Source organism: Nipponia nippon, unplaced genomic scaffold (assembly GCF_047370975.1).
Source record: "Nipponia nippon isolate SJK-2023a ecotype South Korea unplaced genomic scaffold, ASM4737097v1 scaffold_5, whole genome shotgun sequence".
NCBI lineage: Eukaryota > Metazoa > Chordata > Aves > Pelecaniformes > Threskiornithidae > Nipponia > Nipponia nippon.
The window spans coordinates 100,102,362-100,117,511 of NW_028262369.1; the positions used below are offsets into that span (position 1 = coordinate 100,102,362).

Sequence of the window (15,150 nt, forward strand, 5' to 3'; positions counted from 1 at the left end):
TTCTGGGGGTTTTTCTTTTCATCTTCCATTCTTTCCGTTCAGCTGAGGCATTCCCATGGATTCTAAGCCTGAATATCTATGGAGTGTACTAATCCCAGCGGCCACTTGAGATCTTACTTCCTTTTAAGAGCACTACTATGTCTCCTAATGTGCCTGGGATAAAAACTGCTTCTAGCATCGGTGGCCTGAATATCACTTACTTTGCAAAACTTCTGAAATCCAACCCTCGCAGTTGTTTACTGACTTTAAATGCCACGTAGAGAGTTGATAGCCATACATTATTATTGCAGCTTCCAATTTAGCTCATCTGGGTATATCCGACCCAAGAGGGAGGGATTAGGTTCCTACGGCCTCCTCAGATGGGACCTGTTGCTGACATTTAGCTGGCTGACGGGAGGCCGGAGCGTGCCTGGAGGACCCTGCGGGAGGGGGACGTGCCCCATCCTTCAGGGCCAGCAGCAGGTTGTTTTTCTGTGCCTGATAGAAAACACGTCTCATGCTGCCTGTAAAGCATGTTGACTAAGCAGTGAGCACGGAAGAACAGCAATAAAAGCAGTTTCTGGGAGACAGCCAAGAAGCATGGTTAGACACAGCTGATCCCTGTATGCCTGGAAAGCAGGGAACCTCGGAGAGCAGAGCGCGCTGGGCGTGCAGGGGTCCTGCGTGTCCGACACCGGCTGCATCAGGCAGCGGATAGAGGCAGCGCACGGGCAAAGACAGGCTCCCGAGGGGCTTGTGGGTGTAAGCAGTCACAAGATCAGCGTTTTGGCCCAGCATGGAAAAGGAGATCCCAAACACTTGCGGAAACACGGCTGCAGTGCACTAGAAATGTAAATGTGCAGGGAAAAGTGCAGCCAAAAGTTCAGCAATGAGTTCTGGAGGGGAGGAAGATCTTGCCTTATTACTAATGCATGTTTGGCTTTCTCACTGCAGAAGAAGCAACAGGCAGGAATCTCCAGATGATCCCCCCAAAAAACATAGCTCTGCTTGTCAGCTGTGTCCCTAGGAGCCTGGAGCCTGGGAACCAGGATGAGAAACAAAGAGGACCATTAGGGACCATAACTCTTAGCAGCAGCTCTTCAAAGTCTTGTCACTTGGTATCACAGAAGAGAAAGTAGTAAGAAGAATGAGGATACACAAAATGTCTCAAGGTATCACCCAGTCAGCAACTCGCTTATAAGCCTTACACAGCAAGCGCCTAGGGAAGTTCAAGATTGGAAATTTTTTGGAGAGGTAAAGAATTGGAAAGCTTTCAATTCAGGAAGCCCTCAATAGAAAAAAAACCAAGCCTGCATACTCTGTGCTGCAAAGCCAAAGTGACATCCACCCCGTCCCAGCACTTTTGTGCTGCAAGTTTCCTCTCCATGACAGTGTGAATGTTATTTTGTGTCGGGTTCCATTAGCTGTGCCCCAGAGGGGTAGAATCACAGAGTATCTCGAGCTGGAAGGGAGCCATAAGGATCACCGAGCCCAGCTCCCTGCTCCTTGCAGGGCTACCTAAAACTAAACCATATGACAAAGACCATCGGCCAGAGGGTAGTTGTGCAGCCTCCCTGCGGGCGGGAAGCCTGGCTTCTAGTCTATGAAGGCCTGGATTAACTGCCAAATTGCGCTTCTGTCAAGTCCGGTAGAAAAGGGGAGCTCAGCGGGGTTTCACGAGAAGTTTCAGTTCAAGTAGGAGAGCTGGTAGGATATAGCAAGTCACTGAGCCATTGATGTTGTTTCTCAACCAGCTTCATGCCATACTGGAGTCACCGGAGAGGACAACTGAAAAAGATGTGAATCTGTCTCTGTACCTCCATTAAATGCTGCTTATTTTTTTCCCCAAGGCAGACCCTCAGAGATGTAGCATTTTCCTCTGTGAGCCATCCAGGTTATGACTATTACGGCTCTAACACGGATCAAGAGACGTGTCGGGAAGGTCTTTTCCCTCTCTGCTGCACTGCGCTTTAACCCCCTAGGCAAGCAGGGAAGGATCTGTGGTAGGTAAGTGGATGTTGGTATAATACATGTATATATATAATCGCAGTATCAGTGTCTGAAGGAGCCTGAGCTGACCCAGACGGCCGGCTCGGGCTGAGGGGACGGCGGGGCCAGGCCCCACGCGTGGGCCTTGGCCCACGCGTGGGGCCTGGCCCCGCCGTCCCCTCAGCCCGAGCCGGAGGAGGGGCCGGGGAGGGCCGGGACGCCCCTAAATATAGCCCGGGGTGAGGAGGCCGCGTCGCTCTCCTCAGCGCCGGAGCGGGAAGGCGGGAACAGGCCCCAGCGGCGGGGCCTAGCGCCGCTTCCCTTCCTGAGGAGAACCGGCCTACCCTTAGGCCCGGCCGCGGCCCGGGTGAGGCGGAGGGCAGGGCGGGGAGGCGCCGGCGGTGGTGAAGGCGGAGCGGGGAGGGGGCTGGCAGGCTGCTGGAGGCGAAGCGAGGCGTGCCGCGGCCGGAGGAGGCGCGCAGGAAGGCGGCCGTCCCCCCCCGCCCCCCCGCTCCTTCTCCTCCCGCCGGCCGGCGAGCAGCGCGGAGAGGGACGCGGGCTCGCCCGGGCTCCCGGAGTAAGTGGCTTTCGGTTTGGGTGCGGGGGGCGAGAGCGGAGGGGAGCGGGCGCGGCTTCCCGGGCTTCGCACCTGGGCCCGGCTGCCGAGCTCGGCGGTCCCCGCCGCGGGGGTGGCTTTGCGGGGGCGGCCGTGGGCGCCGGCCGGGAGAGCGGGCGGTGTGCCGGGCGCCGGCCGGAGAGCGTCTGCGGGCTGCGCCGGAGCCCCGCGTTCAGCTCCGAAGCTGCCTTTATGGTATATCTGTCGCAATCGCATCGTTACTGTCTCCCTTCTTCTCCAGACCTCACTTCAGCAAAGTACAGCAGGAGCTTGGGCTCCCAGCTGCCTCCCCGCTGTTGTGTTTAAGCTTTCGGATGGAAAGAATGACCCCAAAATTGAGTGTGTGGCTGTTTGGTGGAAGTACTATGAAGTGCTTGGCAGCCGTCCCGTTGGTCTGCCTGCTGTCGCCCTGCTCCGGGGCTGAGCTCCCCGAGAGCGTCCTCAGCAGCAGAGATGCAGCCCTGCCGTCTCCCTGTTTGCGGGCAGCTGTTAGCACATCTGTGGGTATCGGTGTATAGCAAACGGGGGTTGCAGAACTCCCTCACTAGACTTTATTTCTCTGATAGAGCTGGTAGGACGCAGTGTCTGCTGTTCTTTGTCCAGCAATCACATTTTTAATAGTAGTGTAGCTGTAGTTACACTGAACTTTGGGAAATGGAAAAGGTTACTTCTCACTTGCATCGGACACTTTGTGGGACCATCTCTGGGTGGGAGTGTATCAGTGTAACAAGTAAGTCCTAAACTTTTTGCAGTTGATCTCTCCTAACCAATCACTTCAGGAAATGTTGGTAAGCCCATTACTACAGGAAAAGATGTAAATGGGTGTGTGTGAAGACCTTGAGTTTAAAACAGCCAGATTTACTACCTGCTGAGTTTACTGTAAACTGGTAGTAAAGGCGCATTGAAAGCGAGCTCCTTTCCACCCGCTCTTAGGAAGCGGAGGCTCTCCCTTCTCCCCTCTGAAGTAGTTGCATGTTTTTTCTCTGCCCCGCTCCTTGCCACGCTTCCTAGTGTCTCTTCACTGCCCTGAGAAGCCCTCACGTCGGAGCACAGTGCCTGCTACCGCCATGCTGAGCTTTCTCGAGGGGCAAAGGCGTTGAACGTGCGGCAGGAGCAGCAGCAGGGGCACGGTCAGATTCCAGCTACCTGCAGGGCAGCTGCGGAGGCAAGGACCACTTTCTCTTACAGAGCTGGAGTGCTGTGGACACACAAATCTGTTACCACTACAGACTCTTGCGTTTGTCGTCTTGTGGTTCTCGGGTGGTGGCCAGACTCCTCCGTATGTCTTATTTTCATTCTCTGTGTTTGCAGTCGGCTTCTGTACTGAGCTCTCTTTGAACCATGACTGCTATCCTGCAATGGGGTTTCCACCCAGAAAGTTTTCCTGCATGAGAGGCTTGCTCAAGTGTAATTACACTGGCGTTGGCCTGAAGACTCTGAAGTCCCTTTGTAAGATAATCTTCTGACCATGGATAAGAAGCAAGCTCGGAGGCGCAGCTGTCAGGACCATGGTGTATTTTTAATTGAAGTCAATCATACCTTTTCTTTTTCCCAGTTATCTGTAGGTACGGTTCCTCAGAAACATTTAGTGATGAGCCGTGACTGATGATTAGCTAGTAAAGACTCAGTTTCACATTTCAAGATCTTTAAGGGTTGATAGCTAAGGCAAAATCCAGTATTGGCTCTTCTGTAATAGCAATAAACAATGTTATTAATTTTAATGTTAGCCATTTACCAATTTTATTTAGTCTGACCTTGGATGAAGGCTTTGAGTAGACATGCATGTGCATGAAAAATTATACACACACCTTGTATCTAATTTATAGTATTACTTTGGTTGTACATATATGGATATACACTTTGTTTTGCTTAATTATGCATGTGTGCATGTATGCACCCACAGGAGCATAGGAATGGTAACTTTGTGAGCTAGGCCCTTATTACATAGTGTAATATTTTCTCTAGAGATCCATTTCTACCAGGTAGTGTGTCGCTAGTAGAAATTTGGAAAGCTGGATGGATGTGGTAGGTTCAAAGGCCGTTAATGCAAACTACTTTTCCAAATGAAAGCTCATACAGGTTCCTTTCTGCCACCTACTTTGTCTTCCCACAAGTCTCGGCAAGCTTTAGCCAATATTTAAAAGAAACGTGCTTTTTCCACAGTTTGCAATTGTTACTTTCAACTTCCCCATGTAAGTATCTCAACGGTTTCAAAACAAGGGTTTGCATTTGCAAGTAGCTCTGTTAAGCAAGAGCTTACTTTTATCATAGTGCTTGTTTACATGCTGGCAAACAGGACTTAAACAATTATCTTGCCTTTCCTAAAATATATGGGCCTATGCTGCCCTCAATTTAAACCAGAGGTCTGATAGCCTAGTTGTATAAATTAGTTAAGCTCCTGTATATTGCTTGGCCTTCTGGTTGTAGTTTGAGCCTGTTTTTTTCTGGGGATTAGCTTTATCGGTGTGGGTGTGCCCCTGCCGCTGATGTTTGCTCAGGGATGCGGGCAGGACCGCGGAGTTCTGCCTCCAGAAGGGCGCAGGTAGCTGGCACACGCCTGTCCCCTTCCTTGTTGGGTGCTCTCGGGAGGGCGGGAGACCACTGAAAAGCTGAGTGCTGGGTACAAAGGGAAATGAACACGAAATAAAAGTTAGAGGCTGGAAGAAAAAAGTTCCGAAGCAGATCGGGCAAAAGTGGGAAGATCGCCCTTTAAAGAAGGAAGGCCTCGTGCGCTTCGGTCGCTTCGTGGGTCCAGACTGGAGCTACTTGGGAGTAAAGGATGCGGAGCACAGAGACCGCGGAGGCTGCGTTCTCAGCAGCAGCCGTTGTGCTTTAGGGGTCCGCCGCAGCTGCGCCACAGCTCTTGCTAACGTAGATGTAGCCCATTTCTTCCAAAAAGTGTTACTTTAGAAAACAATTTTTATTGTGTAATGAAAAACAATGTGTAATCAAAACTTTTCTGTAGTATCGCTTGTGGAAATGTTTCGTATCCCTAAATAACTTTCTTTGAGCCAGGTTCCCGAGCGAATGTGTAGCTCTGTCTCAAGGGGGGTTCCCAAATGCCAGCTGAACTCCCCCGAGTTGTATCCTGGTAACGCTGGTAGAGGTTGTCGTTCCTCTGGTGGCTGGGTTCAAAGTCTTGGACTGTGCCTTTTTTGCTTGCAAAGTGTTTCTCAAACCCAGCGTTGATTCTGATTTCAAAATAATATTGAATGCATGCCCCTCCTCTGGGATTAGATTTGCATGTACTATCAGGTCTCAATCTTTATTCCAGTGTATAAAACTAGGCTACTTCCTTGACACACCTAAGTAATCACCTAATTTGTAGTTATTTTTTGAACGGGTACCTGTTTGTATATGCAGGTCTATGTCCAGTCTTGTAATAAGCAAAACACCTTGTTTTTTAATCCTTTCTCCTTTAGTTCTTGGCTGGGGGTGTTGGGGAGAAAACCGTGGATATAGTTCAGTATTAGGATCAGCTGAGTTGGTAGACTGTCTAATCAAATATCTGCGTTCAATATGAGGGGAATGAAGAATACCAGAAAAAAAACGGTGAACAGCTATAAATTAGCTGTATCTAACAAGAACATTTCTTTCTAATTACAGTAATGGGTTTATAGTATTTGCAGGTTTGTACTGTGTGTGTGGTGGGTTTTATGGCTGATATTAACCCCCACTGATACAGAAAGCAAGAACGGCTATTTGAACTATCTAAGCTAAAGACAGTGTTGGCACAAGAACAAAAAAGTATGGAAATCATCCTGCGTACATTTAGTCAGTAATCAGGCCGGAGACTAGGTTTCCCACTGCCTGGATGGCAGATCTTGAAGTAATCTTTCAGTAGGACAGGAGGGAATTTAAATACTTTTATCATAAAACTTGATAAATATATTATGATGTTTGTATGCCGGGAAAGCTCAAAATACTCGTGACCTCAGTGTTTCTTTATATTCCTGTTAGTTCTTAGGTACGGTTCTTGGGATTACAGCCATCGTTGTCTGTGAGTATTGCCTCGTTCTCAGAAACATACTGCTTTCTCTGGCAAAATTACTACTATCTGAAATCCCAAGAACAATTTACAAATCAGACTTTGCCCCTCATTATCTGTAAGACATTTTTTTGTAGGAGGGTAATGAAACAGAAGAAAAAAGTGGTTAGGTTAAAAATATAAATAGTGGAAAGAGAAGGCAAAAAAAGTTTGTTCCTTGTAAGATACAGCTTAAAGCAGTTGGGATATCACCTAATGCTGGGTGGGAGGATCTCGGTCACCTGAGTACAGAAAGTAAATTAAGTGGTTTGAGGCAGTGGGGACCAAGAGAAGGAATGAGGATAGTATGCCTATTTTGTGCTTTGTTTTTCCTTTATTTTTGTCCATGACAAGTGCAGCAACTACTTTTGGGCATGATAGCCAAGCTAGTTGCCTGCACTGGAGCGTGGGAAGGATTCTCCCCATATGGTAACCTGCTGCTTTGCTTCCACTTACTATTGCAGGGTGGCCTGCGGGGCTTGCGGGTTTTAAGTTCTGTGTACGGGAACTTACAAATTTGTGGTGAGGTCTGTGGCTGAAAGGGACTTGTAACCCTGTGAGCTGTCTAGATATCGTGGGTTATGTTTCCGTGCTTGGTTGGTGAGGTAGTTCTTGGATAATTACTTTAATTGAAGTGCTGTGACTTGTGTTTAAGAACCCAAAGTAACCGTCGGAGGCTTTAGGAGAGGATCTGGAGGACGGAGTCTGCTGTGATATCAGCCATGTTTCGTACCCGCTGGAACTCTTTCTTGGTGTGTGGCTTCGTTGTAGATATGGTTTACAGTAATGAGATGTAGAAGTCATGAGTGCATGAGTCAGTGGCCCGGACTTCTGCTGGTGAGGCAGATAACAAGCTTTGGGTGCCCTTCCAAGTGCGCTGCTTTGTTCTCTTGTTGGCGGTCGTTGGTGGCTGGGTGATGAGGAGCGCAGGGCCGCCCAGGAGACAGAGCCCAATCAGCTGAGGAGAGAGGTGCTTCAGGACTGTTAGGAGTGCTGCGGGGCAAGCATCTTCAGTTTTGGTTGGTTTAAGCTTTACTCGCTTGCTTCGAAGGTGCTTGCTTTGGTTAGTGTGGTCTGACAGGCTATGTAACTTGGTATTACCCACTTCAGTCTTCTCTAAAAGCAAAGAAGAAAAGCCATAGGAGAGCTAGTAGATGACCTTGTTAAGGGGGGTGCTAACAGGATTATCTTCTGATCACATCCCCTTTTTCTTGTTGTTTGGCCACCTCCGGCATTGGCACACCCACAGACTGCCGGGGCACTCTGAGTAGCACAGCTTTCAACGCTTGAGTTACCCACAGTAAGGATGCTGATTGCAGCCTGGCTTATTGCTGCTCTGTGCGCCGTCGCAGTGTCGCCTTTTAAGCAGTCCTGCAAGAAGGACCAAAAGGAGCTGAGGGCAGCGACTCCAGCTGTTTGGAGACGCCGAGGCGGTGCAAGACTCTCAACGCAGCCTGGAGGGACGTGGGTCTGGGGCTCTCCTCATCCAAAACTTACCTGAGAAGGTTTTGGAAGGGATGAGAAACACTGAATTAGACAATGCTACTGTGCCAATGGCAAATTATGCAAACTGTAGCGGTGATGATTATAAGTTTTCTATTTTTAAGTCTTCCATTGAGTGACTCACTTTATTAGATGTGTTCGTTTAAAATGGAATGTGAAGCACCCAGATTCCATGGTAATGGCCTCATAAAGCACACAGATATACAACATAACAGATTGGATTTCTTCTCTTAATTTAACAGGTTTTGCGTCTCATACACCATGTCTGATGGCAGCATACAGGGCGTCACACACTCCTATTGCTAAACTCCACAGTTTGTATCCATCTGTCTCTTCACTTTTGTGAAAGTAGTCATCTTCCCTTGATCTCTAACTTGTGATTCTGCATCTGAGTTTTCCACCATGCCTCTTCCCTCATTCCTCTCATTCTTTCCCCCAGCTTAAGCCCTGCGCTGCTTAGGTCCCACCCGATATCTTAATAATTAGAAGGTGCTTGAGTACAGCGATGCCGGCGATTGCAGCATTTCTTCTTCAGTCACCCGGCCTCCTGGGACGGGAGCGGGAGCCCCGGTAGGTGCCTGTGCGCGCTCCGGGCTGTGCAGAGTTGCACAACCCGCAGTAAGAGCCAGCCCACAGTCCTGCAGCTGCCGGGGCTGGGCATTACTGGAAATCATGAAGGCAGGTCACTCCTAGGATTTATATCGGGCTAATGAGAACTGCGGGCTGGCAGATGTTTGTCGCATGGGGCACGCTATTCAGAAGCATCTCCTGAAGGCAGGTGTTGAAATCCCTTCTTTAAAAAACGGGATGTAAGTTGTGCTTTGTATGCTTCTTGGTTGTTAAATGTGGGGCTGAAAGTGAAGCGGGAGAATCCTGCCTTTAAGAAGTGTATTAATCGACAAAGCGGAGCCCTTGCCTGTGGTGCAGGGGGTCCAGGGGCTGTGAGCTTGTGCGGTTCACCCGGGGACATCGCTGGGGCCGGGCCGCCGGTCACCAGCCCGGGCTCTGCAGTGGGAGCTTCCTATGGAGCGACTGCTGCATGCTTCTGTACGCCAAAGTAAGCGCGACTCTGAATTGCTGGTTAGGAGAGGCACTGCAGGAGGGAGCGGTTCCTGCTGTGATGACCGTTCAACTTTTTTAACTTTTAGAAACTGAAAGCATGAACTTGCCCTGATAAATCTTTTGTGTAGTTTCCATTTCATGTAACTAGTGCCTTTTTTTTTTTTCCTCTTTGTGTTTCATTTCAAGTCTAAAACCTATTTCTTCTTACCAGAAGTCCTTTAATAGCTAGAAGTTTGAGCTGATGTCCCCATGAATCTTTTCCAATACTCAGCCGGTTCCCTGAGAAACGCTCCCTGTGGGTTATTTAGCTCTTTGGACAGGTCATGCTGTACGCTGTTGCCACTCCTCGTGGCATGCCGCTGGCTGCTCCCGTGCCATCAGGGGCTCCTTGCTCCTGCCCGAGCTGGCTCCAGAGCCTGTCGGGGACTTCAGCCCACCCTCGGATCGAGGGCATGGCTCCACAGGGTGCCATTTATGACCTGTATTGAAACTAAGGATAAGGCTTAACGTGCGCATTTACAGTGTCAGATGGCACTTACAGCGTTAAACCACTATACACTGTTTGAGCCACTTTTAAAGGTGACTCAATATTTGTGTTATGGAAAGATGACCTATTTCTGACTGCATCGCTTCTCATGCTGTTTGCTGTTATAATTTTCATTAAAATAAAATTCAGTTTCCATCACAAGCTATTGATCTCAGCTTGGAAGAGAGTCAAGTTTTATTACCTACTTGCAAAAGATGAGGGCTTGTTAAGTGTAGGCTCTTCTCTGTGTACGTAGCACTCTGTGTACAACCTTTGTCGTAACTATGCGGACTGCATTCTTGCCCCTTTCATCTTCTGCGCTCTGGTTTATCCTGCTTGGTGCTGACAGTAGCCTTGAGCAGCCGTTCTGGGGCAGAACTTGAGGAAAAAACCCCACAAGTGTATGTTTAGAGAGCCTCTTATTTCTCTTTGGCTGTGTGTCCACCGGGGCAGTTCAAGCCGCCTCCTGCCCAGAGGAGGCCTTGCTGCGTGCCATTGCCGACATGCAATGCAGCTCCTTGTGGAACGAAGCCGGAGCATTTGGGCAGGGAGAAGTTGCGGTATGCTCTAGCAGGGCCCCGCTGAAGAGGCTGGGGCAGAGCCTCGGCGTGGCACGCAGCAGCCTGGCACGTATAGATCGTGTCTGTGCCGGCTGTTTGTCTGGGGCTCTGCCTGCCTGCGGTACCTGCTAATGCCCCAAGCTCAGTTCAGCCTAATCCAAATACATCTGCTCATACCTCGCAAATACAGGCTCGCAGGTTCCTAGGATGCAATTGAGATGTTCTAGGTGTAAAAGCACCATCTGTAGGCTTGAATGCCTGTCTAGCTTTGCATTGGAGTGGCTTATGTTAAGCCGCATTTTCCTTTCTGTCCCTGAATAAGCTTCTCCTACCAATGGTGAGCAAGATTTATGTGGCAATTTGAGCAGCTGGTCTCCTGAGAGCGTTCCTTTCTCCGGAGAATTGCATATAATCTGGCTATCAGCTCTGAGTAGAGCTAATGGCACACGTACCCGGCTGGCGGGCAGGCAGAGGGTAGCCCTTACCGACAGCTGGCGGCTGAGGCTTGAAACCCCTCCTGTATGGAGGGCACTGAGCCTGCCAGTTTCTTTGTTACATGTTATCCCGCGTAAGGAAAGCGGCAAAGTTGTTCTCTGTGGCATACCTAATGTTGCTTCGGTGTGGTTAGTCCAGCTGCACCCACAGTGAGAGCGGTACAAGGTCCCGCCGCAGGAGCGATCCTGAACCCCATTCCCTACATGCCCGTACCTCCGTGCCGCTGGCCTCTGGCATCGGCTGAGTCGCCGTAAACAGGTTGTGTTAGCAGCGAGGCCTGTCGCGGCTCCCCGCGCGTTGTTACAGGTGCAGTGAAAAAACTGTGCTCGTTGGCGGGAGGAAGCCACGGGGCCGTTGGATCAAGTTGTGGGCAACCACATTTGTATTCTAAGGGTATTGAACTGGAGAGGAGCGGTGAGCGCCACTCAGCTGTCCGGTCTGATGCTCCTTGGAGGTTATTGCCTTTGCTGCTTTGGAACCAGCTTCGGTACTGCCGTGGTTTCCAGCCTGGTATGTAGGTACTCTCAGATCGTTTTTTCCCTTCTTATCAGTGCGCGTTTGTGCATGGCTTCACGTGGGGAAGCCGGCTCTGGGAGCGGTGGAAGCGGCCGGGCAGGCAGCGGCGCTTTCGGCCCCCCAGATCTGCCTGCCCGTGGCTGAGTGTCGGCTCTTCCAGGCGCCGGTGGAGCCCTGAAGGCTGCTGCCTGTCTTGTGGTGCTTGCGCTGGATTCCGTAGGCTAAAACGTTTCACTGGTAGAAATACGAAGGTGGAAAAGGTTAGTATGCCAGCAGACTGTAGTAGGTAGACACCATTCTAAAGATTTTGTATCTCACCCAAAACTTTCCAGAAGCGACCTTTGAGTTGAACTTTCATTTGATTTTGATAATCATTTAACTTCTGAAGACTGGCTGTCCTTTATTTATACATATGAAGGAATACTTGTTGCATGCAATTGGCAGTGGAGCTTGTGGGGGTCCTAATAGAGATTTTTGTATAGGAAACTGTTAAATAAACGCTGTTTGCTTGCCTCTGTTGTGTTAGAGCTGGTGACAGATGCTTCAAAGCTTTCTGGATCAAAGTAAGCAATGTGGGGGCATGGGGGCTTTTGTTGGTTTTGCTCTTTGTTTGTTTAAATGAATTCTGTTATCTGGAAGAACTAGTGTTTATTCTCGCTAATGAAAGAGACCCTCTGGCATCCGTAACAAACTGTTGCCTGCCAGGAGGTGTGAGTACAGCAGGAGGGTGGGGGGCTGCGAAGGGTGCGTTAGCGTGGCAGGTCGCTGATCCCGGCGGGAGGTACGGAGGAGATGGCCCAGGGAGCTCCTTCGGCCGAAGCAGCTGAAAGCAGAGACCTCGGGTCTGTGCCTGCTATTTGCAGGGGCCTGTTGGGAGACGGAAACGGAGGAGATGGAGCTCTCTGAACATGAAGAGCAAGTGTAATATTAGCCATTATCTTATTTCCCAGCACTGGCCCAGTACAGCCTTTATTCAGTACGTGAGCATGTTCTGTTTGAGGGTTGTTTTCTTAACAAAAAAGTTATCAGGAGAACAGATATTTCAAACTACTGAAAAATAGCATAACGCTACCTATGTAACTCAAATCGTGGTGAGTGTCGAGTTTATTCCTCCTGATCACTGTCATAAGTTTGTGCAGCATTGTTGCACAAACAACTTAGAAAGCTGCTACACAACTGTGGGGCAATTTGTGGTTTTGTTTTGTTTTTTTTTTTCTTCATATATGCAATGATATTTCTAGTGTGATTTGCAAGGAAACTTTAGATTTTGCTTGATGCAGTAAGGGTTTTTTAACCCATAACTAAAGAAGCAAAGGTCAACTGAGTAAAAGACACGGCTACATTATTTCTTCAGTTTTAAAAACTTGGATTTCTTTTTTTTCCAGAAGTATTGATAAAATGCTTGTTAAAAAGGCCCATTAGAACATACAGTCCGAAGAACATGATTTCATTGTTTTAAAAACAAAAATAAATGACTTCCAAAGCTGTCTGGGAAGCCGCGTTTTTAAAGTAAACTGGTGTAGGCAACCATCACTGAGACTTCAGTCAGTGGTTTGTATACCTTCTGCTGCTCTTTCGGTCCTACTCAATGGAAATGTAATGGTTTAACTCTGGTAGGTATGTACCTGGTCTTCAGAATGCAATCTCCGAAAAGGCTGAAGGAGGCGAGGGGACAAGAAGCAAGGATAAGCGTCGGCCGTGCTCTCAGCTGCCCGGTTCTGCAGCCTGCCCCTCCGCAGGCGGGGTTTGACCTTGGGGACGGGCGCCTCGCTGCGCCGCGGGAGGTGCTCAGCGCTTGGCTGGGAGCCTGCTGGGCTGCGCTTGCCATCGAATGCCGCTGCTGAGCTGTGGCTCTCAGTTTGTTCATAGTTAATGAACTTTTGAAGAGTTTACTTGAACTGGGGTAAGTAGGGATTTGTGCTTCAGCCATCACCCTGTCTTACTGAACTCGGTAAAACGTTGGAAGGATACGCTTCCATTTTCTTTCTTGAAAGCCAGTATCTCTGCAGACATGTAAGCTGGCTTGGTGGAAGATGCTAATTTGTTCTTTTTAAACTCCCTTGGATTCTAGAGCATATTGTGTTCCCAGAACAGGCACTTGCAAGGCTTTCGTACTCTTATTTGAAGTGACTCCTTTGCTGATGTGTAAGGTGTGTGAAACTACTTCAAGACTGCCACCAGTTTGCAATCTGAAAGATGAGTTGTTGTTCTAGCGACTTGAAGAAACCTTATGGTAGAATGTGTAGTACACAGGGTGCTGGGATGATGCGTATGTATTCACCATCGCCATATGCTTTGCGCGGCTGTAGATGGTATGTGAACTGATGTTGATTGTCTTAGTACTTTTATTTTGCAGGAGGTTGAGTGTGGTGATGGCAGTGCAAGTTTTCCAGCTGCATGTTTTAATTCTTGCGCAGTACTGAATTTCGTATTGTGTTATGACTTCATGAGTATCCGTAGGCATTGCCAGGTACATAGAAGTGATGTTACAAAAGGTTGTCTTAACAGACTTAAGGTGGTAGGGTTTAGCTGATGGTTAGTTTTTATTTTTCAATTTGGCGGGAGGGGGGATAAACCTACAGGATAGGGTCTGATTCTGAGGCACTCTGCTCTGGTGATAAGATGTTTCTCAGATTGCTCAAATCCTGTTGTGCGAGACTCATGCCAGACAGGCGGGAGAGGGACTCTGCAGGCGCCAGGCCTGTGTCCCGGCCTGCGTGGCTGTCCCGCGAGCTGGCTGTGCTGCCGCGGGAGTGCTGAGTGGGGCCCCGTGGGCAGCCCACCTCCTTGGGCGCTCGCTTTCCTCTCGCAGTGGCGGCCTGCGTGCGGTGCAGCTGGGCAGTGGACCGCAACCCCGATGGGGAGCCCTGCACCCCGTGGGGCTGCAGCCGGGGGGAGGCGGCCGCGCCGAGGTGCCAAGTGCGTGCTCCGCAGCGAGCGTGTGTGGAGGCGTAGGGTGGCTGCAGCAGCCTGGCCATCTGCCATAGACGGTACCCAGGCTTTGTAGCTGTGGGCTGGTGGCAGCACGGCTGCTCGCTGTTACTGGCAGCAAGGTCCGAGACATCTGACTCAAGGCTTACTCCCTGTTTCCGTGGAGGTGCTGTAGCTTTTGAGGCCAGGCCGCCACAGTAACCTTCCTTTGAGAAACTTCCTTTGCTATGGGGTTTTTTGTGTGTTGCCTTTCCCTTTTACTCCTCCTTGTCATGGTATAAAGGAAAGAGGAAGTTGGTCTTTTTTGAGACTGAAGTATGAAGTAAATGGAAAATGTGATACTCTCCATACGTACCAAGAAAGGTTGTTATGGTGGGAGTCTTCAAGAGCATACGTGCTGCTCTTCAGAAAAACTCGTGGGAAGCTGCAACTCTTGGCCTTCTGTACAATAATAGCTTGCATATAGTACATACATACAACATCTGTACATCAAATGATTGCATATAATAATTGGGCGGGGAGTTCCCCCCCCCCCCCGCCCCGAGTGCACTGCAAGTAAAGTGCACTGGGAATGAAGTTAAGATCTATACCATCTTAAAAACGAAGTTCTCTTGTTTGGCTTGTGTCTTAAACATCTTTGGTGTATTTTTAATGTTAAAAATACACCAATCATGCTAGCTGGAAGAACAAAAAGGAGAAAAAAGACGAAATGTGTACAGACATATACTAACATACAATGTTTCATGTTGAGTTGTATTTATAAGGCCAAAGAAATAACTTTTCAGCTGTAAGTAGTTTGCTGCAAATCTTGACAGGAAAGCTGTACGCTGCCAAAAGTCATGGTTTATGACCTAGTCCGGTGCGTTTGGTACAAGATGGGCGGCAGCCGCGGAGGGAGGGCTGCGAAGCCTCTGGATCATCAGGCGCCGCGTGCGGCCTGGCGTGC

At 49.2% G+C, this 15,150-nt stretch overlaps 1 protein-coding gene across 3 annotated transcripts in view; it reads left to right on the forward strand.

Annotated features, from left to right (window-relative positions):
- The first annotated feature begins 2,221 nt into the window (after positions 1 to 2,221).
- The window catches only part of GPD2 (glycerol-3-phosphate dehydrogenase 2), a 62,277-nt gene continuing 49,348 nt past the window's right edge, over positions 2,222 to 15,150 (forward strand). The window contains exon 1 of one of the 3 annotated variants that reach the window (XM_087733748.1): positions 2,222 to 2,335. The gene's annotated coding sequence lies outside the window, so the exon portion shown is untranslated. Of the gene's footprint in view, positions 2,336 to 2,382; positions 2,546 to 15,150 lie in introns of those variants that run through there. The other 2 variants (XR_015699103.1, XM_087733746.1) reach the window with 2 other exon arrangements.